The sequence below is a fragment of the Rhincodon typus genome, chromosome 4 (assembly GCF_021869965.1).
Source record: "Rhincodon typus isolate 14 chromosome 4, sRhiTyp1.1, whole genome shotgun sequence".
Taxonomy (NCBI): domain Eukaryota; kingdom Metazoa; phylum Chordata; class Chondrichthyes; order Orectolobiformes; family Rhincodontidae; genus Rhincodon; species Rhincodon typus.
The window spans coordinates 94,557,907-94,585,311 of NC_063335.1; the positions used below are offsets into that span (position 1 = coordinate 94,557,907).

The 27,405-nt window shown below is 38.9% G+C and overlaps 1 long non-coding RNA gene across 2 annotated transcripts in view; it reads left to right on the forward strand.

The window, feature by feature from the left end:
- The window catches only part of LOC125483004, a 47,325-nt gene that overhangs the window by 4,205 nt on the left and 15,715 nt on the right, over nucleotides 1-27,405 (forward strand). Inside the window, exons 1-2 of one of the 2 annotated variants that reach the window (XR_007261999.1) lie at nucleotides 2,220-2,453; nucleotides 2,543-2,708. This is a non-coding gene — a long non-coding RNA (uncharacterized LOC125483004). Of the gene's footprint in view, nucleotides 1-2,219; nucleotides 2,454-2,542; nucleotides 2,709-27,405 lie in introns of those variants that run through there. The other variant, XR_007262000.1, reaches the window with a different exon arrangement.

Here is a 27,405-nt window from a genome sequence, read left to right on the forward strand (position 1 = left end):
TCTATGGATTCCAGCAAAGCCTTTGATGAGGTCCCATGTGGGAGATTGATGAAGAACATAAAGGCACATGAGATCCAGTATAACCTGGCAAGTTGGATCCAAAATTGGCTTAGTGGCACGAGGCAGAGAGTAGTGGTAGAAGGCTGTTTATGTAACTGCAGGTCAGTGTCCAGTCGCGTACTACAGACATCAGTGCTGGGTCCCTTATTGTTCGCGATATAATTAAATGTTATAAATGAAAATTTGCAGATGACATGAGGATTGGCCAAATGATTGACAGTGAGGAAGAAGGTCAGGTTGGCAGATTAGAGGCAGGTGAATTTTTACTCTGCTAAGTGTTAGGTCACGCACCTTGGGAGAAGTAACAAGACAAAGGAATACTCCTTGAATGGCAGGTCAGTAGGATATTCAGAAACAGAAAATTTGGGATGTTTGTCCACACTAAGGTGGCAGGATAAGTTAATAGGGTAGCTAAGACAACCTATGGGTCACAACTTTCTCAGTCGTGACATAGACTACGAGAGCAAGGAGATATTGTTTGATCTGTACAAAACTTTGGTTTGGTCACAACTGGAAATTATGTGCCATTCCGGTCACTGCACTATAAGAACGCTGTGATTGTACTGAGGAGTGTAGAGGAGATTCACCAGCATGTTGCCTCGGATGGAGCAATTCACCAATGGAGAGAGGCTGGGTAAGCTCAGGTTGTTTTACTTAGGGCAGAGAAGGTTGAGAGGGAACGTGATTAAAGTGTTTAGGATTATGAATAGCATGGACAGGGTGGATAGAAAGCAACTGTTCCTCTTAGTTGAAGGGTCGGTAACAACGGACATAATTCAAAAGGTGATAGGCAGTTGATTTAGAGGGGTGTCGAGGATTTTCTTTTTCATCCAGAGGATGTTAGGATTCTGAAATGCACTGCTTGGAAAGTTAGTTGGGGTAATGAACCTCAACTTATTTAAAAAAAAGATCTTGGATTAGCACTTGAAATACCAAAACGTTCAACACTATTGGACAAGTACTCGAAGGTGAGATTAGTCTAGATTAAGAGTAGCTTTTGTTGGTGCAGATTTGATGGTTCTCTACTGTGTGATTGTATGTCTCTAAAGTTTTAAAAAGAATACGAAAAATCCCCAAACTGCCTGATTTTCAGACTCTGGTTGATAGAAAGTATGGACCGGGTTTTTATACTTAACAAATTCAATATTTAGTCCAGGTAATTTAATTCCAACTACAGTTAAATGATTAAATTAGATGAAGTAAACTCTAGAAATTAAAATTTTGAACCCCTTATAATCTCCACCCTTAAACAAGCACACACAGAAAACAGGGGTAAAAAATACATGGATGGAGGGAAAAGTGGAAACATTGTTCCATTGCAACAGGGTGTATGATCCAGATGCACTGTAGAAATTCACCAAAGGTCCTTAGACAGCACCTTCCGCCCCATGACCACTTCCACCTAGAAGAACAAGGGCAGCAAATATGTGGGAATACCACCAATTGCAAGTTTCTCTCCAAGCTACTCACCATCCTGACTTGTATTGCCACTCCTTCACTGTCACTGGGACAAAATCTTGGAATTCCCTTCCTAAGAACATTAAGGGTCTATTTGTAGCACATGGACTACAGTGGTTCAAGAAGGCAGCTCACTACCATCTTCTCAAGGGCAGCTAGGGGCAGGCAATAAACTCTGGCCAATCAGCGATGAGAAAGTCCCACAGGTGAATACAGAAAGCCTTGTTCTGATCTTCTGCAAGATCTGTTACTTTGATTCTTGCTGGTCTCAAGGTTTTTCCTTAACTTAACTTTTCCTGAATGCTTCCGCTGGTAATTCAAGGGGCAAAAGGTGGCTGGCTTACATATGAAAGATCTCTGACTTATTCAATTCATCTTGTAACATCTGCTAAAGGAAAGATAAGTTGGGTTTCAAAGTGGTTCAAAGTGATATATTGCAGAGAGAGGGAGAGTTTTTCACTGTTCCAGACCACTTTCTCTTCAGGTCTGTTCTAGCTTCGATTTGTCTTATTCAGAGCCTAATATCTTCAGCTACCTGACAACCAATCACATACTTGTTTGTAGGCAGAGGACTTTGTCATTGGTAACTGGTCTCTAGTCCACAAACCAATCAACTTAATTTGTAAACAACCCTTCAGCTCCAGTTCGTTTGCACATTGCAGGAACCTACATAAAAACAGGGTTATCAATTTTTTACTTTCAAAACATGCAGCTATCTTTAATCCCTCGTTTTAAACACTTTCTTCTCATTACATTCCACAGTTTTAAAAAGTACACGACTGAAGAGACAGTCTTTACAGGAATTATCAAAAAAGGGGACAGTATTCGTGCAGTATTATTCAGTTTTACAAACTATTATAGTGAGAGTGAAACTTGGAATCTCTTGGTTAACAGTCCAGTACCAAAGCTAAAACCACTCTGCTACCTTGTGTAAAGTGGGAAATTTTTCTGTCTTGGTTTTTATTGTCTATATAACTCCATTGTTTGTTATTTATTCATGAAATGTTTTCTCATGTTTTTGCAGGTCCTACTTCCTCATCTTCGGTGAGGAGCCTTTCAAATAACCAGTTGATCAATACAAGGTATAAAATAGTGAAGAAGAATGCAGGCTGGAATAGTGCATCACCAGGACCCTCATGCAGCATCTCCTGGAAGACCAAGAAGGTCAACAGCTCCATCTCTGGTTCAAGGTAATTAACATGCAAAACTTATTCAGGTGCTTATTCTCGTCAGTGCACTCTGCTTAAAGAGTTTAGTAGTGAAAGCAGAAGGTATCATTCTGACCCTGCCATAAGCACACGCATGTAATTTCAGTGGAACATGATGAGTAATGATAAGGAACAGATTTTTGACTGATTTAATCTATCATAGAATCCCTCCACTGTGGAAAGAGACCATTCGGCCTCAATCATCCGAAGAGCATCCCACTTAGACCATGCTCCAGTCCTAGCCTCGGTCCCCTACCCTGTCCTCATAACCTTGCATTTTAACCATGGCTAATCCACCTAGCCTGCACGTCCCTAGTCACTGTCGACAATTTAGCATGGCCAACCCACCTAACCTACACATCTCTGGACTGTGGGAGGAAACCGGAACACCAGTGGAGGAGTGGGTTTAGAGGGAACGTGAGGAAAATATTTTTCACCCAGAGGGTGGTGGGAATCTGGCATTCACTGCCTATAATGGTGGTAGAGGCAGAAAACTTCAATACATTGAAGAAGTATTCAATGTACACTTATGCCACCAAAAGGTTATGGTTGAAGTGCTGGAAAATGGGATTAGAATAGGTAGATTGTTGTTTCTGGCACAGACTTGATGGGCTTTTCTAAGTAGCCTTCTATACCTTTTCCAAGATGTGAATTCAGTGCTAAAAAAAATCAAATATTTTCAATTAAACACCATAAAAGAACAGTGAGCACAAGGAGCTTGCATTTTTATCCTTGATATTGCTTGAAGTAGTTCAGGTGGTTTTACGACGCCAAAGGCATCATGTTCTTTAACACATGCACATGACACAGTAACCAAAAGTGTTCTCCATCTTTGAACTCCTTTCATAAAACAAGTAAAGAGCTATCTTGAGTGAAGGCTTTGTTGTTCAGTTTGAAAAATATTTAGGATAGTCTACCCCTTGAAGTAGTATCTGCGTTGGTGTGTGTTATAAACGAGCAGAACCTGAAACAGTTGGAGGTAATCACTGCTGCTGTTGCTGAGCTGTTTGACTCAAAATCCATTTTCAGGAATATTTGTTAGCCAATGCTTTTGATCATAACGTGTACCTAATGTGAAAAAGTAAAGTGAGGAGGGCACTCAATGAAGCTCATACCGTTGGCACAGTGTGCCAACTGAGTCTTATTACATCTACACCGCTCTTCGTTGAAGCTTTTTATTGCTTGATAGGAGCTCTGCATTTACAAAGCTGAGAAAAGAAGTTTTCAAATCAATCATTGATTTCTTTGTCACTGAGGAGACCTCAGGACAAACTTCTCTGAAAACTCTGCTTATGTTTTGACAGCTGTGACAAATTCCACTATAGTCGCTAAGGCAATCCACAACATTTTTAAATTACCCACAACTTTTTTTTAAAATGATAAAAAAACTCACCTTGTTTCCCACTTTAACTAATCTGCATCTTTGCCAAAACCTAATCAGTTCATCCTTGGGCCAGAATCATTACATGTATCAAGTTTTGTTGAAATCCATCTGAACGTTTTTGAGATATTGTTTACATATTAACAGGGGTGAAAATATTACTTTGCCCACCTTCACTGGTGGAGGTTAAGAATATGTATTAGCTTCTGTTTTTTGTAAATATGAGGAATGTTAGACCATGTTCTGTATGCCATGTTGAGTGTAATGTGTTATTAGCAAGACTGATTTACAATGACCAAATAAATTAAATTCAGTCTCTGTTACATGAAATTCTCAATATTTTGAGGATTTATTTTGACACTGCTATTAATTTATTATTTGCAAGAGATAATTAACAGCTTTGATTATACGGTAACTGTCACCAAGGAAGACATTTGTTAATATTGAATGTTACAAGCCAATCTGTGGGGTTGAGCAGCACTTATGCAAATGTTGAATTTCAAATAAGTAAGTTCAGAAGATGTTGTAGGGTGAATTCCAGGGTCTGCCAGCAGAGTGAGGGGTATTCTGAGGTGTCATGTTCATATTGTGAAACATCGTAAAAAGCTTCCCTAAAGAGCAGCAGGACTAGAAAAGGCTGTTCATGTGATCCAGAACCTTAAAAGAATAGCAGGATCCAGAAAAATTGTGAAAATTACAGTACAGAATGAGGCCATTCCACTCTTTGTGTCTCTGTCTGCTAAAACCATCCCGCTGAAATCCACTTTATAGATCGTTGTGCGTAGACTTGTAGATTATGACACTTCAAGTGTATTTCTAAATGCTTTTTAAATATAATGATGATTTCTGACTCTGGCACCCTTTTAAAAAGTAAATTCTAGACTGTCACCACACTCTAGGTGATAAAAGAATTCCAACACACTTTTGTCGTCTTTCAGCCAGTTATTGTGAATACCTATTGTTGACTACTGTGCTTAGAAACATAGATCTTTCCTATCTCCTCCTATAGTGGTCTCGAAATTTTAGACATCTTAGTTAACTATCTCTTCAACTTTCTCTGTTACAAAGAAAACAACTCCAACCTATTCAATCTTCCTTTCTTGTAATGACGTTAATCAGAACTGTATGCTTTAATTTAACTGTGACCTCTCTAATATCTTATTCTATTCTAGCATGATGCCTGTGGTCTTATATTCTATACCTTAATTAATAAAAAGAAATATTCTTTACGCTTTATTAGTCTTATTTATCTGCCATGTTATCGCAATGGATCTGCAGATACGGCCTCTCTATTTATCTACACTCCATCTCAGTATTTATTTAGCATCATGTGGGAAACAACAAGGCTAAACCTGCTTGGCTGTCAGTTTCCTGCAGTCTGTTACCCATTTTTCAGGTTGCCTTTTGTGTGTATGCCTTTTCACCAGATTTTTACTAGTGTTGCTCATCTGTTTTCTAGCCTTAGGAGACTGTGATTTGATGTCAGTAGGCCATGCATTTAATTATTATATCTTACCTAATTCAATGGCTAAGAAAATAACAAGCTAACATATTGATTTGAAATGCCTGAATAGATTTTAACATTCGTTTTAAGAATAGTAGCTAGCTTATGTAATGGGATTGTACTTCTTCATAGCTTTTGAGTTGATTGTTGCTTGGTCAAGCACTGCAGAGAGATAACCTTGGTCTTTATAACAATAGACAGTGGAATGTTTATTGTACTGGAGAAAAAAGAGTGATGGAGAATTAGCAGTTTTTGGAGTGGAATTTGTAGCATTGACCTAATGGAGGTCCTGCAGCCTTGGAGCAATGGTAAGAGGTACCAAGCTTCGTTACTATAGTATTAAAGTTGGAAGGTCCCAATATGTGGCTGTTCCAGAAAGGGAACAAGCATTTGGAGCACTGAATTGAAAGATACAGATTTGGCCACATCTTGAGAGAATCTTTCGGAATGGCAGCAATGAACTAACAGCAGGCAGCTACAGGACATTGAAGCACGAGGAGGGAAAAGGTTCTCATAGCAAAAGGGAGTGGGTGCTAGGGCCTGAGAGCATTAATATGGTGTTTGAGGGTACAGAACTCAAGAATTGACTATAAATGGAAATGGAATCTCTCTGTGTCTGTGTGTCTGTGTGTGTAATTCAGCTACTATAATCTTCTAAATAAGGGGACAGCAAAAAAAAAAGTTTTGGTGCAGGAGTACAAAGCTTTACTGGGATTTTCCAAAGGGCAGAGTAATACACCAAATGAGAGTAATGTACCATGAACTCCTACATTGATTAGATCAATGAAAATTTTCCTAATGTAGTTCCCTAATTAAAAATAATTTTCTTTGCATCAATTTCTTGGCACTGCATTAGTTGTTACTGTACTACATTTGTAACAGTGCCAAGTTCAGGAATAGTTTGGGAGAAAAAAATTCAAGCAATTTTGAAGTACAGAAAGCTGAGGAAGGAGTGCTTCAGTTGCTTTTCCCAATTGAGGCCTCTTTTCAATCAATGTTTGAATAAAGTGCAGTACACTTGAATTGCCATGGAGAAAGTTGAGGAAGATGGAGCAATATCTGTGACAACAATTTGGGACTGTATAGCATTCTGCAGCAATGACCTGATCTTTCTGTTATGAAGTGGATAGTTTGGCATTTTATAACTGGCCTGTACATCATTGTGGCCATCACGAGAGCAGCTTTCAGCGGAGCATCACTGGATACTGATTTCCCCCCCTCAGTGGTCGAGAACGCCCTCCACCGTGTCTCCCACATTTTCCGCAACTCATCCCTCACACCCCGTCCCCGCAATAACAAAATAACCAAATAACCAAATAAGAAACCACCTCGTCCTCACGTACCACCCCACCAACCTCCGGATCCAACGCATCATCCTCCGACACTTCCGCCATCTGCAATCCGACTCCACCACCAAAGACATTTTTCCCTCCCCACCTTTATCTGCTTTCCGGAGGGACCACTCTCTCCGTGACTCCCTTGTCCGCTCCACACTCCCCTCCAGCCCCACCACACCCGGCACTTTTCCCTGCAACCGCAGGAAGTGCTACACCTGCCCCCGTACCTCCTCCCTCACCCCCATCCCAGGCCCCAAGAAGACTTTCCACATCAAGCAGATGTTCACCTGCACATCTGCCAATGTGGTATACTGCATCCGCTGTACCCGTTGTGGCCTCCTCTACGTCGGGGAAACCAAGTGGAGGCTCGGGGACCGCTTTGCGGAACACCTACGCTCGGTTCGCAATAAACAACTGCACCTCCCAGTCGCGAACCATTTCAACTCCCCCTCCCATTCCTCAGACGACATGTCCATCCTGGTCCTCCTGCAGTGCCACAACAATGCCACCCGAAGGTTGCAGGAACAGCAACTCATATTCCGCTTGGGAACCCTGCAGCCCAATGGTATCAATGTGGATTTCACAAGTTTCAAAATCTCCCCTCCCCCTACCGCATCCCAAAACCAGCCCAGCTCGTCCTCACCTCCCTCACTTGTTCTTCCTCCCACCTCAAGCCGCACCCCTATCTCCTACCTACTAACCTCATCCCACCCCCTTGACCTGTCCGGACTGACCTATCACCTCCCTACCTCCCCACCTACACTCACCTTTACTGGCTCCATCCCCGCCTCTTTGACCTATCTGTCTCCTCTCCGCCTATCTTCTCCTCTATCCATCTTCTATCCGCCTCCCCCTCTCTCTCTATTTATTTCAGAACTCCCTTCCCCTCCCCCATTTCTGAAGAAGGGTCTAGGCCCGAAACGTCAGCCTTCCTGCTCCTACGATACTGCTTGGCCTGCTGTGTTCATCCAGCTCTGCACCTTGTTATCACAGTAAATGATGTTACCACTAAGCGATCTCTGTCACTCGTCTGACAATGGTGCTAATAGCTCTCATTCACCATTAAAAACAAGCATAACAAATGGGTTTGGTAGTTGCTGGGGGGAAAAAAGTCAAAGCTTTTCACCTTGCGCTCATCAGGACAGACGTGAGAGTGGCAAATTTCAATCGGTGCAACAGATTTACTTTTCATGAGATAAAGATGCTGATTGGCAAGTTGGCTCATGGAGGGTGCATCAGAAGGCTCTTGTCCCTTGTGCTTTTGTTTAGATGTAGAAAGATGAAGTTCAGTTACACTTGCCAGAAGTTCCATTTATTGATACATGTGGGCCATCCTCTGAAGGACAAAAGAAAATGTGACTTCCTGGATATCCAAACTGCTCCTGAGCATTAGCCTGAATCTAAGTTTTGAACATAAATCTATTGTTGTTGTATTGCAATGTTGATATAGTTAAGTGAATATGTTTCTATAAAATTCTGATGCATGGAAATTGAACACCATGCACAAGAGAAGACTGCTGCATCTCTGAATTAATCTAATTGATAGATCTTGGTAGCAACCATTAAAATGACCCTCACTTGAAAAAGAATCAATATAGCTAGTCAAAACGCTTAAGCCAAGACTATAGAACTTGGAGAAGGTATTTCGAAAGACTACCAACTTGGTAATTTTTCAGCTGGATTCTATTTCATGTATATTCTCTTTTCACTCAGACTACTGTATTTTAATTAGTGTTGCAATCTTTGCTTCATTTGTGATAAATACTTCCAGCTGTAAGAACTTTGAATGGAACAAAAGATAATTACTTGAACTCTGCCCTTTGTTCTCTCATAATTATCTTCCGCCTATGGCCCCCGCTTCGACTACAAGTGGACAAGTTGCATGTTTGAGAGAGAAAGTGATTGATGTGGCGTGTGATGCACCAAAATGATCATCATAATCTCCTGAGTTGATTAGGCTAATTAAAATTCAGCTACCATAATCCTCCAAATAAAGGGACAACAAAATCATTTTGGTGTAGGAGTACAGGGCTTTACTTGGGTTTTCCAAATGAGAGATTAATACACCAAATTGGCCGCTACATTGATTAGGCCAATGAAAATTTAGCTACCATTATCCGCTGATTAAAAAGAAATTTCTTTGTGTCAATTTCTTAGTACTGTGCCGCTATTACCGTACCACACTTGGAACAGTGCTAAGTGCAGGAATTGTTTGGGGGAGCAAAATGCAAACATCTTTAAAATTATTGAAGTGCAGAAAGCTGAGAAAAGAGTACTCCATTTGCTTCTCCCTGTTGAAGGCTCTTTTCAGTCCAGGTTTGAAGAAAGTGGAGTATACTTTAATTTTTCTTTGAGGTAGCCACGGAAAAAGATTAGAAGATGGAGGAACATCTGTGACAATAATCTGGTACAGTGTAACACTATTGGTGCTGTTTCTGCTGCAACAACCTGATATTCCTGTTACAACTTGACCGAAGGGTCTGTTTCCGTGCTGTCTGACTCTAAAAACTGTGGCTATTATTTATTTGCCTATACTTCTTTGTGGTCGAGTGAAATGAGTAATCTTTGTAAGCTGATTTTAGAAACAGTACATATCAAAATATGTTAAAATTTGCTAAAAACACACAAGCATAATCTGACTAAAATGTGAATATTAAAAGAACAGGGGTTCAGTCCCTCCACTAAAAACAGCTGCTGGACAGGGTCTGCGGCAGGTGATGAAAGACCAACAAGATCGAAGAGTGTACTGATACTTGAGTTTCATCTTTAAATTGAGAATACCCTACATTATGTAGTGTGGGACTTTCACCCCAGAAGTGTGAAGAGTTCAGGGGCCCGTGCCATGAGCAGTATCAGGGACACAAAAATGAGGCATCAACCCGCTGAAACTACAACTACAGCGTGGTGAAGCTTCCATTCCAAACAGCATAAGCCGCAATTGAAACATGGGGTTAATCGCTTCCACAACAAGACAGGGCTAATTGATTTCATGACCAATGGATCAGATCAAAGTTCTGAATTCCTGCCACATCCAGTTGCACATGGTGGGTGACAATTAAACAACTCACTGGAGGTGGAAGCTCCATTAACTTCCCAATCCTCGATGATGGGAAGCCAGCACATCAGTGCAAAAGATGAGGCTAAAGCATTTGCAACAAACTTTAGCCAGAAGTGCTGAGTGGATGATCCATCTCCCTCTCCTCCGGATGTTTCCAGCATCACAGATGCCAATCTACAGCCAATTGAATTACTTCACTTGATAACCGGAAACAGCTGAAGTCACTGGATACTGCAAAGACTATGGGCTCTGATAACATTCCAGCAATTGTACTGAAAACTGTCTGGTCGAGAAATATCATTAAGTACACTGTTTTGTTGAGGTACCTTATTTCCTTAATTGCTCTGAGCATCTCCTTTCTCAAGGAGACATTTCTACTTCTTACTCCACTTAGGTCTCCACTGAACTGCCAAAATGCTTTGGAATTATTTTTTCTAAAAAAATTAATCAACGTAGATTACGCTAAGCCCAATGTTTTCTCTCTCTGGTCATAGACCCCCATATTATAAACAAATTTCTATTAAAGCTTCACGAAGTGCTTCCTGGTTTGAAATCATGGTGAAACCGATGAAGTTATTTTTTAAACCCCTTCACAAAAATAGACCAGTGCCCATATGCCAATAGTTTAAAATCCAAACTCCAAAGAAATTAGAATAATACGTATAACTTGCACACCTTTCATCAGTCTTTAAAGCAATTGACTTCCGTTTTTCACCATCACTTTTTCAAGGAATTAGCATATCCCCATAATGCAATTAATAAACTGAAGATATTATGTTAAATTAGAGTATCAACCAATCAATATGCATTGGCATAAATAAATTTGCATCAGACAGATAAGTAGTTTGATATAAAGAACATGTGGATAGTTATCCAATAGCAAATGTGATGGTTGTATTACAACATTGCACCCATTTTGATGCTGTGTCTGTTCTTCAGACATTAAACTAACTCCTGTGCCTCCAGTATAGTGAACAGGACACCTTGGATGCACACCAAGACAAACGCCAATTTCACTTTGAGGACAATCAACTCCGTGAAAAATGCTCTTTGGTCTGCCTGAAACCTGTTGGTCTTCCAGTGCAAAGTGTTGACCTCGACCAAGTGTTACATACTGGCACATTCCAAGTTCCAGGATTGCGTGTTGATACTCAGCTACCCTGATGTAGCTACCAGCTACCTCCCCCCACTAAAGTTTGGCGCACCTGTTGCTAGGGTGCAGTGGGCAAAGACCACTATCTAAGAACTTTCTGCCAAAGTACAATTAGGGGTCTGTTCAATTGTCGGACCCTCTCACTGCCTCAAATGTATGTAAATATCTCTGTAAGTAAGAATTATCTTTGGTTTTTGCAACTGCAGGGAAAGTCAGAGTCCAATGTTTGTTTTTCTTGATATGCAAAGACTGTACAGAACTGCTTTAGTACCTGTAAATTTTTAATAAATAAAATATATTTTTGCAATTAAAAAATGAACAGGACATATGCTCATTGAGGGAGAATTGCACAGTACTTGTATTTTTTCTTAAAAAAGACATTCATCTTTGCATATTCAATTAATGGACTGTGATATAAGATGCACAATTTAAATACCTTTTAATGTAACTTTAGAGTTTGGATTTGAGCTAGTTGCATGTAAGATTTGGTCTGTGTATCTGAATGGGATTAATGATTATCTTATTTTGCAGCCACTGCCAATTCTTTGTAAAAAAAAAAGTACCATGAGAGAAAGTTAACGGACATTAAATGAGAATTTGTTAATATTGGGATGGTTTATGACTGAGCAATGTAAATAGTGCAGTGCATTATGCTTTCAAATGGAAAATTATGGGAATCAATCGTAGCTGGGTCTCAGGCAGTTTAACAGAACTCTTAACTGAAGATGGATGTTTAATACAGTTGCTCCTGAGAAAAAGAAATGGTTTAGAACTGTTAAGAAATAGGTTACCTCAGTCAAAGCGATATAATTTGCATGTTCCAGACAAGAGTTTTTGGTTACAACCCTGAAGCTGAGAAAGTCCAAGCTTGATTGTATAAAGGTTTCAGAAAGGGACTGTCATTCTCAAGAGGAGGAATTGAATTCACAACTAAATTTAAGCTCAGTTGATGTGAAAGAGAAGGGAATTCCCTCTGATGTGTGAACTGTAAAGGAGTGTAATTGGGATTAGTAGGGTTGTATTTTACCAGATTACAATTAGATTTCTAAATCTTTAAATATGCATTATTTATAATTATTTTGGTTTATTTCACTTTGTCTTCATTTTGTTTGCATGACAAACTTCTGTTTTGTTGTTAAAACCAAAACTGCAGCATTGCGTATTTTATGTTTCAATGAAAGACTGCTTCATTGAAACAAAAAAAAGCAAAATTTATCAATCCAGATTTGGGATCTGATTTGTGCAGTAATGACTTCATTTGGGGCCATAACAGGACCTAGAATATATTAGAAGCAATACTCTGTCCTGCTGACGTAGCTACCCACTACCTCCCTGACACTGACAACAATGGTGAAGTGATTATTATCAGAGAAGTGCAAGGATCCAAAACTGGAGATGCACTGGAGGGTTGTAAGCTTTTGGAGGTTACAGAGAGGGAAGATGAGGCCTAAGGAGCATTTACATTGGCTGCCCTAAATAAGTATTCTACTCTAATCATTGATAGAGTACAGTGGACGTTTTGAGAATATTTTATTTAATACCTATGCTCAACTCATTTATTGCAGGTCCTTTGGAATCAATTAATACTGAAGCATTGAAGTAAAGCAAAATCTTTTCTTTATTGCATTGAGTACATATGTACTGTTTTGCTCAGTTGCTCAAGTTGCATTTATTACCCTTGATTTTTTCTAATACAGTTTATACTTTAAACTCAAATGAGGCCATTAGTCAAAGGCAGTTTGGGAATCAAGCTACCTTGTCTGCTTGCCAACTTGTGCTTCCTGATTGAAATTATTCAACAACTTTGCACCCAGTTCAAGTTGTAGATCTCTTCATTACTCCATACAGTTACAGCTATGTCACATCTGATTACTTAACATATCTTCTTGTCAGGTGCAAGCCTCAGCTGAATCTTAGACTCACTTTTCCATTCCTTTCATTTGGTATTTGGAAAGGAAAGGCTGCCTTAAATAAGGAGGTTGAAAGACTTGTGTTTTTATTGAGACTTATTGTATCTTGCATTCTTTTCGATAAAACTTGATGAAAAGAGGTTAACTAGCTGAAACAGGTTTGAATCAGTAGACAAACGAATAGTTGTAGTAATTATATAATAAGAGACTGAAAAGTTGCGCCTGAATATTCATTGTATTTTGGTGATGGAGAACTGTTTTGGTATTTTGTTGACGGGTTGGGGAGGGCAGACTTTTACAGATCAGAACACACTGCTATCAAGAATATCGACAGCAAGAAACTGCAGCAAATGGAAGCTCCTGTCCTCAGCAGTAGGATAAGATCAGAGAAGCTATGCTTTTAGATAAGTGGCATAAATTGAATAACTCACCAGAGTGAGCTACCACTTGTAAAAGTATTCATTTTTAATATGGTACACAGAAGTTGTACTGGTTTTCATCAAGTGACTCTTATTACAACCATGTTATATGTTTTACCCATTCTGAAATAAAATAATTTACAATTTGAATCAGTACGGACTACATCTGTTCTGGGAGAGCTGACAAGAGTAGGCCTAAAACATGGAAATGTAATCCAATTATCAAGGGAATTTGATTATATACTTGAGTTCACTGTACAGGTATATAGATTACACTGGCCATCAACAGCAGCAACATGTTGCCTTTATTGTACCAAAGTGGTTCATAGAGATATCATAAAATATAGATGCCAAATGATTATATATATTAGAAATTACCAGAGGCTGCTCAGAGAAGGGAATTCATTAATTTCTTAAAGTGAGAGATGGGGTGTTTATAGGTGTTGTTAGGAAGGGAATGCCCATGCATAGAAGTCATGCCTGCCAACTGTGGGACAGAGGGCAATCAGCATAGATAATGAAAATCATTGTAAACCCAATATTGTTGTTTCTTAATATTCTATCCATCCAAAATTACAGCTCCCAAAACTTATGAAAATTAATCATCAAATTAAAAGCAGGTTATTGATCTTTTTATTTTAAAACATGAACATTCTAACTGCATGTGGCTAAAGTACAAAGTTGAGATATGAAAGAAGTGGATATGGCATGGACGTTTTTGTCACATTAAATTGAGATGTATTACTGAAAAGCTTGGGAACCACTAATTGATGGTATAGAGTGCACTGATTTGAATTATGGCCAAGGCAGATTTAATTGAGGCATTCAAGAAAGCATCAGATGTTTCTATTTAAATAATCAATGTACAAGATTATGGGGAAAAGGCATGAGATTAGCATTAAGTTAAAATGCCCACAACAGCCCGTGCAGACACAGTGGTCCGAATAGCCTCCTTCTGCACTGTAGCTATTCTATGATTCAGTGAATGTTGCTGTCCAGTTTGGCTACTACATTTAACTATATTGTAATAGTGACTGGTCTATTGTCACTTCAAATAGTGTCAATTTAACAGTAGTTCATTAGACATGAAGGACTTTGAGTGGTCTTCAGAATATGGAAGACACTAAAGCTTTCCTTTCTGAAGGCTTTCAGTTTGTAGGACATAGACTAAGAAATACACCAAGGTAAAATTGAAGCAGATTCCCTTTGTCTGAAACCATGCAAAATTACTTTCTTACTCACTTTGTCGAACATCCAACAATGATACTGAAGTTATTATGCATAAGACAGACCGTCTAGGTGATTCGGTCCATCAACTTATTGGATAGGAAACTCTCGTGGAATACAAAAAGAGCAATTGAAAGAATTACTGGATTCTCTTCTATCTTTTTCTCCTCTTCCTTTCTCTTTTGCCAGACCCCTCTTTGTTTTGCTCTTTTTCTTTACTTTCTTCTTTCTCCCTTGTTTACCTCTTTCACTTTTGATTCTCCCCTATTTTGTGTCTTCTCCTGCGTTCTCTTTATCTTCTCTTTCATCCATATCTTAATCCTTCTAATGACCCTTTTCTCTCCTCCTCTCAACCTCTTTTGTGTTTATTTCCCTTACCCCTATTTGCAGGTGCTCTCTCTTATCGTCTCTCTCGCTCCCTTGATTCCTTTCTCTTCTTGCTGTCTTTGTCCCTCTTTTGCTCCCTTGTGTCTCTTTTACCTGCTCCACATTCTGTTTGATCTCACTTTCTCTCACCTGTTTTCCCTCTCCACACCCCATTCATTCTTTCTGATCTTTTTTCTGTAAAGGGCAAGCATCCAGTTTGTACAGATTTTCTAAAGATGAGTTTTGCAACAGATCAGTCGGCCTGTGCAATCGTGTTTTTTACGTTGCACTATTTATTACTTTAAAACATTTGTCACTTTTCATATGATTAATGTTAATTATTATTAATTATAGTTAGTCTTACTTCAAGAACCCTTTTCAAAAGTCAAGACTTTTAGAAGATTATGATTTACTTTCATATAGTTGTCCTGTTTCCTAGCATTGTTTCTCTTTGTTCATTTTTCTTATCTAAAAGTGAATGTTGATAACATGTATTGGGTACTGAACAGCTACTATTTTTGTTGAGCATAAGAGATAAATTCGCATGCGTATAGCTGAATGACGGAATGAATGTTAATTCCTTTACTGTATACTCCAGTAGCATCCAGCATCACAATTACATTTTGATTCAATCCATATGATATCAAGAAACAGCTGGAAGCATTGGATGCTGCAGAGGCTGTGAGGCCTGACAGGCCTGACAACATTCTGGCTGTAGAAGTGAGGATGTTTGCTCCAGAGCTTGCTGTGCCCCTAGCCAAGCTGCAACATTGCAATCTACCCAATAATGTGGAAAGTTTCTCAGGTATGTTCTTTGAGCAAAAATCAGGACAAATCCAACACAGCCACTTATCGCTTATCAGTCTGTCCTTGATCATCTGTAAAGTGGTGGAAGGTATCATCAACAGTGCTATCAAGCAGCACTTGATTGACAATAACGTTCTCACCAGTGCTCAGTTTGTGTTCTGTCAGGGCCACTCATCTCCTGACTTCATTCGTACTTGTCCAGCTATGGACCAAAGATCTGAATTGACTGCCCTTGACATGAAGGCCACATTTGACCAAGTGTGGCCTCAAGGAATCCAAACAAAAGCAGAGTGGATTGGAATTGTGTGCAACCTCTCTGAATTTTCACTGATTTCCTTTTTAAGTTTCCTTTGCATATTTTGTACTCCCTTGGGCTTCTGCTGCTTTGAGCCATCTATCTACCATAAGCCTCTCTTTTTCTCTGTATCCATCCAATATATCCCTTGATATCCAGGGTTCACAAGATTTCCTGGTCCCACCCTTTGTCTTTATTGGAATACATTGCCCTTTACTCTCCCTATTTCCTTCTTGAATGCGTGCTACTGCTTTGACTCAGATTTAATTAAAAGTGTTGGCTGTCAGTTCACTCTAGCCAAATCGTACCTGATGCTATTAAAATTGCCTTCCTCTTGTTTCGAATTTTGATTTCAGGCTCATCCTTGTTATTTTCCATATCAACCTTGAATCTAATGAAGTTTTGATCTGTGGAGTTCTTTACTGCAGAGGGCTGTGAGGCTGTGTCATTAAGTAAATTCAAGGCTGACATGGATAGATTCTTAATCAGTTATGATATCAAGTGTTAAAGGGAAAAGGCAGCAAAGTGGAATTGAGGATTATGAGATCAACCACAAGCTTATTGATTGGAGGGGCTGAATGGTCTACAGCTACTCCTACACCTTACAGTCTTTGTATTTTACAATTAATAGATAAAAATTGGCCAAGGCACTGGACATAACTCCCCACCAATGGAATATTGCCATCGAATCTTTTACATCCATTTGAGAATGTGCACAGCCTTGTTTTAATGTCTCATCCGAAAGCTGGCACCTCTGATAGTGTGGTGTACCTATGGTGCTACAGTGGAGCTGCAGTTTTGTACTCAAGACTGGAGTGTACTTTGCACCCACAACCTTGCAACTCTGAGGTGAGAATACTACCAACTGACATGTTTAGCCTTGTTATGTGAATCCAGAGTTGTGACTGCAATTTCCAACTTGGCCTTGCAGGAAGGAATGTCTCTGGCTCCAGCCACACTGCTGGATCCTCAGGCTCACCTGATTGCTGGCCCTAACCTCAAGCCTGCTTGCCCAGATGCCTATCCCCTACCAATCCACTCCCCACCCAATCTGTGCATTAATTGAAAGAGTCTGTCTTAATAGTTTCTCACTTGGACCTCTGCCCTGAATGGGAGCCACACAGTTAATCTGTGCCTCATATTTGGAACTTAGAAGCAATTAACAAATATCAGTGTTGACTATATACAGAATATGATTGCATATATAATAGTGGCTTGCTTCTATGATATTAAATCTTTTGAGTTCTTGAATTATGACTTTAATTCTGTTAGTAATTTCACATTTTATGCATTCATTTTGACTGCTATTGATTTTAGACATGCTTGTCTATAATTCCTTGATGGAGACTTCTTTGAATATCTGGATTACATTAGCTTTCATTTAATGGGGTGTAAACCATGTATTTATGACACTTCTTAAGATAATTTACTTGAGCATTTGCTTATTTCTGTCATTGCTGAAGATTATAGAGTGCATTTGGTTACACTATTTTGGAGACATGAAAAGGCTTAAGGGGCCTTGGTAATATGTCCTGCTGTTCACTGTAATGAATCCAGCTTTTTCATCAGTTCAAGGCTAGGAGGATCAGGTGATCCATATAGGGTGGAGCGGTGCTTGATTAAGGAATATGTCTGTTAGACAAAAAAAAGTATAATTTAGATAAGTAGAGATTAGAAGGGTCTAACCCATTGAGCAATCTAGTTTTTTTTACTCATTGTACAGTCTTATGAATGTACTTTATAACTGGCATCTACATTTTTAGTGAATAAGGGAAGGAAAGCATTCACTATGCCTGATAATTTAATTGCTGTTTAAACAGCTTTGCATTTGTGTGTGTATCTACAGGATGTAGTTTTTAAGAGAAGGTAGGGAGCTTCATGACTTGCTGTTCATCGTGTGGAGAGTGCAGTAAATATTGATTTGGCTAGATTTTTCAATTAAAATCACCCCACAATCACATAAAATATTACTACACATTGAAATTAGGCTTACCGATCACTTTGAGTCATTAAAAAAAGTGCATTTTCATGACTTCTACTTTCATCACTCTAATAAATATGAAGTATGATTCTGGTCAGTTGCCCCTTACCTTTCACTGTTGCAACAGGAAGTGATTGAGTAGAAGTGAGCAAGATAGAGAGATTGATAAAATACAAGAAGCTGGTGTTTAGATTGTAATAAGCTGTAAGATGTAATAACCAGTGGTTTAATTTGTGTTTAAGCTATCTTTTCAGATCGCATATACTGGAGCAGTCAGCACTTAATTGCTAAGATAGTTGATTTAACAGCGAGGGAGCTGGGACCGGAAAAATGGAACCTATAAATCATTCTCTGACTTCAAATATATAGATATAATCTCAACATTAACTACATTAATAGTAGCAGAAGCTGAATTAAGAGACCCATAAAGCATTGGTCAGAAGATTATAAATTGCGTCCCTCCCTCCAGCTGCACTTCATTTTCCACAGCCATCCAGAAACTCAGCTTGCATGTATTACTGCCAGTATTATGCGGCTGAATTAGCAGGGCTGATCTGCATGTTTTACATTATAGAAACAGCAATCATACAGACTGTACCTAATAATTTGTGTCTACTTTACTGGGCACCTTAAGACTTAGCTTAATCAGTTTTAGTGCTTTATTATTGATTTAAACAGGATATGAAATTGAAGGTAATTGCTCTAACATAGTAATACAGTACTTAATTTTTACTGTAGGTCTTGCCTAGTCTCTAATTTCAATTTCGTTTTGTTTTCATTCAGCCAGCCCACTTATTTGAGTATTATGTATGTGTCTGTTTTTAAGACAGATTTTAGAAGCCCTTCTATCTTTATCACTCCCAATTAACTTTGTTTTCATTAAAAAGCTGCTACAATTGCAAGATTTCAAATTTGAATATGAAATTAAACTATTGTCTTACGTGTTTTGAGCTAAAATTTATATAATAGGAATACTTTGAATGAACCAAGATTGGGTTGCATGGAATCATTGTATATGCAGTAGTATAATACAACTGTGTCCATTGTGAATCTCAATTGCCAGCTTTAAATGTGAAACTATTTTATTTTTACCTGTCATTTTGCAGGCAATTTTATCTCCTCGTATGTTTATTAGGCTCTAACATGATAGGTGAAATATGCAGGTGGAAGCCTCACTATCTTAACTGTAAAATGCCTTGGGTAGTTTTGTGTTTTTATTATCTACAGTATGAAGCTGTATAAAGATTAGATGGCAAATTGCATTGAGTGTAAAATTGATATTGGTTTTTCCAGACACTAATTGGTATTCATGCAGTGGTATTTGTTATCAGTTCCTGTTGCCAGTGCATGAGTGCCTAAGGCTAGACTCACAGCTACTGTTTGCCAAAGCCAATCTGCTGTATATATTCTTATAGTATCTTGCACTTATGTGTCACCTTTAACATAGTACTCCTATGAAGAGCCTGAAGAAATTTTACTACAGACTTCGAACAGATCTAGCAACACAAGACTGAGCATTCATGTGGAATTGTGGCCATCAGCAACAGAAAAATTAAAACTCCAAACAATCTGAACCTTCGCACGAGGTTAATCTGATCTTCCCAGACCTGGACTGGGTGGGGGTGAAACGGCATCAGGAACGCCAATGCCTGATGCAAGACTCTGCTAAGCGAAAGAGACACTTGACTTCAGAGGACGAAGTTTGGTGTAGGAACCATGGGAATGACTTTGCATGGGTAAGAGACATGATCGACGTGAGGTCAGATCCAGTGTTGTGTAAAGTTTGGGCAGATGCGACAGTCCTGAACAAGCACGTGGACCATATGGAAGCTGTGAATTTGCATACTGGATGGAAGCAGTATGTGCCCAGCTCTTTGGAACAGTTAGAAAGGTTCGTGGAACCTATGGGTTCTCACTCTCCATCACGCGTTGAAGAGACCTTGAAATCTGAGATGACAGGGTGGATGTTGCCGTCCTGATGCCTTTGCCGCCTGAAGAAGAAAATGAATTGCTTCCAAGATGCTCCGGGTGCTAGAAGTGAGCTACTATGTGTTACATGCTGCTTATATCTAAGTCAGAGTTGGAGGAACTGACGTGCTAAATGTCCTAGGAGGACCTACAAGTAAAGGAACCAACCTGTGTCCTTGGACTGGGAGGAGGGATGTAATGATTGTGATGAGATCAGCCAAGTGGACCTCATAGAATATGAGTTCCATCATTTGGGCTGTTAATCGGGTCCAATCAGGGAGCCCTGGCCGACAGATAAGAACAGGAGTGTCAGACATCTGTTCACTCAGAGCTGGTTCTGAGGGATCTGGATCAGTGTCAAGGACTTTCCATATGTAGTTAAAGTGTGACTTGGTGGCAGGATATTGGCCTCTGTGGAGGTATTTCACTTCTACCTTCTGTCAATTGTTTAATTATCCACCACCATTTATGATTGCACATGGCAGGACTGGAGAGGTTAACTCAGAGTTGTACGATCACTCATCATTGTCTTTTACGTGCTGCTTACACCTCTTAGAATGGTCTGCTATTGCTGCTGCTGTGCCCTACTATACTCTTCATTGATCTAGGATTGATGTCCGAGCTTGGTGATAATGAAAGAGTGGGAGATACAGCAGTCCATGAGATTAGTATTTGTGGTTGAATGCAGTTCTTCTGTTTGCTAACAGCACCTTACTGATACCCAATTTTAGGCTGCTAGATCTGTTTCCAAGTCTGTCCTATTTAGCATGGTAAATGATGGAGGGAATCCTCAATGTGAAGACAGGAATTGACTTCTCAAACACTACGTAGCATATGGATAGACTCATCTTTAATAGGTTGATTGTTGAGGATGAGGTTAAGTAGATTTTCTTCCTCTCGTTGGTTCCCTCATTTTTTGCTACGGACCTAGTCTAGCAGCTATGTCCATTGAAATTTGGTTCACTTGGTCAGCAGTTGCCCTACTAAGCGACTCTTTGATAATCATTCTGTACCCTTGCCCCTTCCAGTATTTCTTAATACATGGGTAACAGGTCTGTAGTGGATTCGTTGGTGAGAAGCGTGGCTTGCATCACCTGTCGTGCAACATCATTTTTCGTGAGACTGCAGAAGAATTTCTGTAGGATGAGGAGATGCTCCATCGTCCCTCCTGATTGGTGGAACTAAAGGCCATTGTGACCTGAAAGAGTGCATGTATACAATTTCTGCTGCTCTCTGCTATTCTCTTGGATTTTTCTTGTTGTGAAAATCATGACAATATGCATCTTGATTGATAGAATCTGCATTGTGACTCAAGGTGGAGCTGTTCAGCCACTGGGAGAAGGCAATTGATAAAGGTTTTTTGATTGATAAAATTGATAAAGGCTTCCCCTCTGTACTGACCACAGTTAGTCTTTTCTGCTTTCTTGAAGAATGTAATTAGTGAGACAGCAAGAACATAATTTAAGAACATCATTAGTAAAATGGCAAGGACCTGAGTTTCTCTCCAGGGCCAACTTTCCTCATTGTTTCCTTTTCTTACTATCATATTTCACTATTTTCAGGGAGGGAAAATTGCACCCATACTTTGTGGTTATTTATTCCTTTTGAGATTTCAATTCCTATTAAAAGTTGTTTCTTGTAATTTCAGATTATGTTTGCTTTGGCTAACTTCCGGTGTTTTATTTTTGCATACTTTTTTTACAAAGAGACATGCCACCTTGAAAGACTCTAAACCTATACACAGTTTACGCGCACGTATGAACACTATATTGTGTTCCTATCAGGTGAAGAGGGGTGAAATGGTACCCTTTTTAACCTCCTTGGTTGACTGCAATGAAGATTTTTGATTGTTTTTTTAGCACACATCTATATCATACTTTTATTTAAAACTATAGTTGTGGTCAAAATTAAGGAGTCAAGTGCAAATTTTGCTGGTGTGGAAACTAAAGAAGGATTTTATTACTTACACCAAGAAAAATAATAAAATGGGACGTCAAACCCACTTACAAATATAGGCGTAAAGTTTAAATGGAAAAGTTTTTAGTCTTGAGTAAGCACTTTAAAAAGACCTTAGCATCCTTGAGGCGTTGGATTTTAACCTGAGACCACAATGTTAAGTGATAACTTGTCTCCTCAGCAGCGACAATATTTATATGTATCCTTGAAGTCTTAGCGAATGGATGTTTCTCCAATTTGCTTTCTCACTGAGCATTGTTTTAGATAGGCTGAGAGAAATGAGAAGTGAGAAACAGAGAAAGCGAGAGAGTAAGCCTCCCAGTTGTTCTTACAAATCCATTTTTCTTCGTTCTCTTTCTGCCAAAAGCAGTTGTGTGAAATGTTTCCTTTGTGTATTTCTAAACTTGGCTTAATTTTTCTCACGCTGGATAATCTGGATGTGACTTTCATCCCAATATGTGACTTTTTAAGATGATGAAAATTAAATAGGAGATGCAGATCTGAGTGATTGATTTCAGAAATTTTGATAGCATGTTAATGTTAGTTTAGATTGGGACTTGGTTATTGATGGTTTTATGAACTGGTTAAACCTGTGGCCACTACAGCCATTTTAAGTCAGTGCTATATTTCTTTTGTTTTTTTAAAAACTATTTTAGTTCATGAGAAGTCCCAGATATTAAACGTGAGAAGCTGGAAGTCAAAAATCAAAACAAAATTGAACGGCCCGTGTTTGTCACTATCATAATACAGTGGTGGCTCAAAACTCCAGTAAATGTTATGTTGTGTGTCTATTTTTCAGGCATTTAAAATTAATATCTCTCATTATCGACCTACTACTACCTAATTCACACATTGTTTCTTACCTTTTTTGAGTCTAGTCTGTTTGTTGAAATATAGCCTTTAACTTGCTGCTGTTTTTTCAGTGTTTTTCCTAGTTTTTAAAAAAAATACAAGTCAACTAAGTAACTTGGATTCTTTTACTGAACATTTTGTTCATTGGCTTATATCCTTCCCCTTTTCCAACCTCTTCCATTTGATTTTTATAGGTGACCTCTTGGAAGTCAGCATTAATAGCTTACTGCTTGTCAAATTTAAAGTAAATCAGTTGGGAGAAAGCCATTATACTATAAAATGATTTGGAGCGATGGGAGCAATGTTTTTGGAAAAACTAAACAAGGAAAGATCAGCCACTCCAAAACTTTCTCCCTTTGTCTTTATTGATTTCTCCTCTCCTTACCATAATTCCTCTCACCTAACTTTTGCCCATCGCCATACTAGTTAAATTCATGCCTCATGTGCCATCCCATCAATTACAGTCCTGCCGTTGACAGTCTGTGGCCTAGGTAAATGGATTAAACTGTGGTGTTCTAAGGCATGTAACTGCTTTACATTAGCCCACAGACAGAGGCCTTCCCAAGGTCATCAAGTAGTCCTGTATAATCATTCAGACGTTGACAGGCATTTTCACAAAAGCAAGAATTTGTGTTTTCACCAGAGTTAGTGAACTCAGTTTCTCTTTTGCTTTCTTTGCTTGTTGAAATATAAAAATAAAAGCGTAATAAGAAATACTGAGTGGGACGGTGTTGCGGAATGTCCTAACAGCTGCTCTGGGTTTTTTTTCGGTTTCTGGTTCACAAATCCTCTCTATTTTATAGACTACCTGTTTCTACCTCTGTAACATCCGCCACTCATCTTTCCAGCCTCATACTTGTTAATCTAAATTATATCCTAACCTAATTACACTACGGTTGCTATGTAAGTACAGATTTTGTCATTCTAGTACAACCAAGATGCCATTGTATCATTAGACAGTAACATTAGAGAGTTCCCTGAAGGGTATTGATACTGTATTGGCTTTACAGTTTGGTCAAATAACCAATAAAGTACTGGAAGGTTAGATGTAATCCAATATCGAATGCTTTAGAAAGGAAGGAGTTAGGAAAACTTCAAGTTGAAAGATCTCTAGATTTTTGCTGACCTTACCTCTTGATTTCATTTAGTTCTATAAGTTTTGTGAAGATTCAAAAACTGTTCTTGTATTAAACACCAGCTTTTCTAGCACACTACTCAATTATTGTACAGGATGCAAAGTAAATATTTGTATGGTAGCTGTTTTTCTATCATTTCAAGTCTTCAAACTCTGTTGAAACCTTTTTGGTATTTCTGTTATATCAATAAACCTACTTATTGCTTTGAACTGTCTACTTTTGTTCCATTGTAAGTTCTAAATACAACATCCTGCCCATGGATACACTGCAGGGTTTAAGTATTTTGTTAAATTGCTCTCTCTGCCGCTGTTTCAGTTGTGGTTGGTAAATGAAAATTGTTTAATAATGGCTGCCTGCAGTTGAGATGTGCTTGTCTTACTCATTGCAATACAACACTCTCCCTTAATTTTTTATCCCTTACCAGGTAGACATTAAGACTCCCATTTCAATTTATTCTTTGTAGGACCTCTCAACTATAGTATTTTTTTTTTTACCTCCATACTTTTTCTTTCTACAGCCTTCAGGTTTTTAATTTTGACATCAGCTAAACATGCAGTTGTTTGTTAGCTCGCCGAGCCAGTTGTTGTGTGGTGTGCAGACGTTTCGTTACACTTTTAGGCGACGTCATCAGTGCAACCTCCAATCGAAGCATTGGGGTTCTCCTTCCTTCCAGATTTACATGATCCTCTGGTGTTTCCAGAAGGAAGCAGAACCCCAACACTTTGATTAGAGGTTGCACTGATGATGTGGCCTCGAAGGGTAGTGAAACGTCTGCACACCACAGAACAACTGGCGCGGCGAGTTAATGAAAAACTGCATCCACAACCTGAGCGACAAATTTTCGCTAAAACCTTAAAAGTCAGCTAAACCTATTGGATTCCCTTTCTCCTTTACATCAAGGATAGAACAATGGGACCAGATCTTTCACTGTGGCATTAATTGATGCATCACAGCAATCTGTAGTAAGAAATGTCCCTGTATGATGTGGTCCTGCTCCGCCATTCATATTTTTTGACCCAGTCTTCAATTTTGATTCTAACTGGTATGAAGACTTTTTAAGCCAACTTTCTTAATCAAAGTTACCAAATTTCCCAAATCTCCTAAATCATGCCCTTAAATGAATATTATGCCCTTGAATGTCAAATCCAATTAAAATTATGAATGGAAGGGAGGTAATTAAATTTTAATAGATTTGACTCTGCTATGACACAGAAATACATTGCAGTCTACAATTGAATTTCAGACCTAGGTCAAAAGGAGACAATTACAGTTTTATTTAAGGCAAAGCGTAAATTTAAATGTCTCCAATATGTTTAAGAATGGACAATATTTTGCATCTCTGACTCTTGGACCAATAACCATACAGTGTAAGAGATATAAAGTGTAATCAAAACTTCGCCCTTCAAAAGTAATATTTAGTTGGTTAGACTGAACCTATTTACTTTTCTAGAGTATGCTATTCTCTTACAGAGATGCCATTCTTCTATTTGTAATGGGATCTGGGAGATGGATTTTTCATTTCAATAAGTTTTTTAATTAATTTCATGTTTTAAGTGGTAATGGGATCCATTCACTCACTCCTACTGGACATTGAACAATGATTAGGAAGCTGTTGGCATTTGGTACTTTTGTGATGTGAATTCTGATGATTGGTAGGAATAGTCTGCCATAGTGATCTTAACAACTGTTCTAATGTTGAATGTTAGGTTATTACCAAACAGATCCATAAAAATTCCAAAGAATGTTAAATGAAATCACTCTCTCTACCCTTGTGAGAAGGTTAAAATCTCTTTATTATTATCTCTTCATTATCTGAAGTAGTTTGAAAGAGTTATCCTAGTACTGTATTTTGGCCAATATTTATCCTTCACACATTGCAATATGAATCCAGTTGAAAAATAATTAATATGCTTTAAATCAGTATCTGAAGTCCTGATGTGTTAAGTGCCATAAAATGCATTTTTTGAGTGGATTCCTATAGGTGCTCGTAAAAAATAGGCTATGGTGAGAAATGTGGCAGAATCGCACAAGAGGTCTGGTGAGATACTTTCGACATCTTCAACAACTCGCTGCATCTTTTAACTATATTCTTGGCGTTGAGGCAAAATTCTCGCCCGGCAGTGAAACGTTGCGAATTAACATAGAGACGTAGAAACAAAGAAAATTGAAGCAGGAATAGGCCATTTGGCCCCTTAGAGCTTCCTTTGCCGTTCAATATGACCATGGCTGATCATTTTACTCAGTACCCTGTTCTCTCTTTCTCCCCATACTCTTTGATCCCTTTAGAACTAAGAGCAATATCTAACTTCTTCTTGAAAGCATTCAGTGATTTGGCCTTAACCCCTTTCTGTAGCAGAGAATTCTACAGATTCACCATTCTCTGGGTGGAGAAATTTCTCCTCATCTCAATCATAAATGGCCTACCTTGAATCCTGATACTAAGATGCGCTGGTTCTGGACTCTGGTCATCGGGAACATTCTTCTAGCATTTGCTCTGCGTTGGCTGATGGAATTTTATGGGTTTCTATGAGATGTGGCTCATTCTTCTAAACTCCAGTGAATATAGTTTTAACTGTCCCAATCTCTGTTCATACATCAGTCCTGCCTGCCACCGCAGGAATCAGCCTGGAAAAACTTTGTTGTACTCCCTCTGTAGCCAGAGCATCCTTCCTCAGATAAGAAGACAAAAACTGCACACAGTAGTGGTGTGGCCTCCAAGACTTTGTACAGTATGCAGCAAGGGATCTCTGCTCTGTACCCAACCATTTACCTTCTTCACCACCTGCTGACTGCATGAAACATGGAAGGTTTCCTCAGTGTGAAGATGGGACTTGTCTCCACAAAGATTGTGTGATGGTCACTCCTGATAAAATCTGCTTTCTTTTTTTAAAATTGGAGACCAGTGGAAAAGATCTACAAATCTAGATCAACATCATCATCCAAATTCCTTGTGACATCAAGAAGGTATTTCAGTTCAGGGTTCCTCTTGAGATATGATTTTATGACTGTTTACATTATTTTACTTAAAAATAATTTGGAGCAGTATACTATTCTTTCTCCACCAGCATTGTGACTGAGAAAATTTGGTCCCTCGCTGCTCCTTCACTGGGTTATTGGTTCAACTTGTTTTTCTGCTTCAGATGTTGATGCAGGGAAGATGAAGGTTGTCTGAAGAAATGAAAAACCATTAACTCTATCTCTCCACAAGTACTGCCAGACCATCTGAGTGTCTCAGCACTTTCTATTTTTATGTCTGATATTTAGGTTCCACAGCATTTTGCTTTCATTTGAAAGTAGAGGATGAGCTGGGTAGCCAGAACAATGTCCGC